A 2,169-nucleotide genomic window follows, 5' to 3' on the forward strand; every position below is an offset into this window, starting at 1 on the left:
ACACACACACACACACACACACACACACACACAGATGTTTTACTCCATTTAAGCCAATCCTGCAATAACTCAAAATTGAAAACCAACTCATAACTTCCATCCATACCTTCCTCCACCTGAGATAGTAAACCTATAACCCTCCAGGCATACCCTTGAAAGGAAAAAAAGATATAGTTTGACTTTTAGAATAGGAAAACTTGTTAATAAATACAAGTGCTGAAACCACACTTTTTGGGTAGTCCTAATACAGTTTCTTCAGCTATCAAATAAAATATTGGGGCAAACATGAAATAATAAACATCCCACACCAGAAACTATTCTCAGATTTTATAACAATGCTTATCAATGTTAAACAGCAAATGGAGCAGTCGGCTCTGATTTTCAGTCATGGAGTCCCCTGGCAGATGTTAAAATAATGGCATAATGGGATCTGATCCCCTATTCAAACAACAATGCGAACTGCCACGCACATGTGGTTTACTCTGCAACTCCCTTTGGAGCTGTGGTGTAAAGCAACCAACGTGGAGCAAGCCCTATGGCTTGCCCCAACCCGGAAATTTAAAGACCCTTTCCCTACACCTCCCAAGGGAACAAATCTGTACTTAGCTAGGCTATTGGGCAAAGGGGAGGTTTAGAAGTCACCAAAGCAGGAGGGGGCCCCTCACCTGTCCTGGATAGAAGCCCTGCTCCTAACCCCACCTAGGTTGCAAGGCTCCCATTAAAATAATGTTGCAATTGGGATCAGTCCGACCCAAACAATTGCAGGTCCTGACATGCACGTTGGCACGGCCCCAGAGAGAAAAGGCAAATCAGACTTTTTTTTTTAAACCTGGATAGAACATGCTTTTCCCTCTAGGCTTCAAACAGATAAACACTGAGGTGGTATTACAATAATATACACATACAATTTACCATATTTACTTGAATCCAAGATGAGTCATCTTTGCTTCCCTTCCCCAATAGTGAGAAAGAGAAGCCTCCTCTTAAATTTGAGTATAGCCCAGGCCAGATGGCTGTTGTGGCTACAGCTCCAACCCTGACCAACTCCTGCCCTGGCCCCAGGGAGACCATGCATTCCTGGGAGGACAGAAGCATGGGGAAGATCACAGTGGCATAGGAACTGCAGGGGCTTGGGCTCTGGCACTGACCTGGAGCTGCTGCAGCTCAGACTCCAGGATTAGGGCTGGGAATGGAGCTGCTACTATTGCTTGGCCAGGGCCACAGCTGGAGCCGCAGATGCTGCCTAGGGTAAACACTGGCAGGGGTAGGCACAATGGGAACAAGCACAGGGGTGGGGGCAATGGGGGAGAGGGTGGCAGGAGAAGACAGGCAAACAGGCACTAAGGGACACAAAGAACAGAGGGCAAGCTGTCTGTCCTTCCCCACTGCTTACTCCCACACCACTGCTTTCTTCACCTTAACAATGGGAGGGGATAAGTTTAAAATAATCCCCCATTAATTAGAATTTTATACATGGAAAATTATAAAATTTGTTATAATTGTTCATGTACCAAATCTAATTATTGGGGGGTCGTCTTACATTCAGAGTTGTCTGGAATGCAGGCAAATGCAGTATATTAAAAAAAAACCCATTAGCAGGTACCTACTGTGTAAAATTTCAGTCCAAAGAGTTGAAGTTTGACAACATAATATGTAACTGAAAACAGTCTCATAACAGAGTGTCAGTCAGGCCACATTAAGAAGCAGTGCTGTTAGCCCTTCCTATACCATATTTTCCCGAACACAAGACAAGGTTCTCCTCCACCCCCCAATCAGCATGTGAAAAAGTCCCTCATCTTATATTTGCAAGCAAGGAAACCTCATTAAGTACATTGTCTATTATTAAACTACTACCAAAAGTAGCATTCACTCAGCGATAGAAACCTCTTATGAAGTTGATTTAATATAGCCAACACTGCACATAACTATAAAACACATGGCCTACACTGGACAAATTGGTGGGAACCTACTGCAAAGACAGGTTAGTGCAGCCTATCTGAACAACATATATGGTAGTGCCCACTGCACACACTTCCCCTCAGCACCAACTCTACTGCAAGCCATGGTAAGCCACTGCACTCATATGCAGCTGGTAAACTCAGACTGGTGGGGCAGCTGGAGCACCCCATGGAAGCAGAGGGGGCTGACAGGTTTGCAGCCAACCAGGAG

At 44.9% G+C, this 2,169-nt stretch overlaps 1 protein-coding gene across 5 annotated transcripts in view; it reads right to left on the bottom strand.

The window, feature by feature from the left end:
* NEDD1 (neural precursor cell expressed, developmentally down-regulated 1) overlaps positions 1–2,169 on the bottom strand; it is a 45,835-nt gene that overhangs the window by 17,391 nt on the left and 26,275 nt on the right. The gene's annotated exons all lie outside the window — the stretch shown is intronic.

This window comes from Gavialis gangeticus, unplaced genomic scaffold (genome assembly GCF_001723915.1).
Source record: "Gavialis gangeticus isolate Ggan-Ray unplaced genomic scaffold, GavGan_comp1, whole genome shotgun sequence".
In the NCBI taxonomy this organism is placed as follows: domain Eukaryota; kingdom Metazoa; phylum Chordata; order Crocodylia; family Gavialidae; genus Gavialis; species Gavialis gangeticus.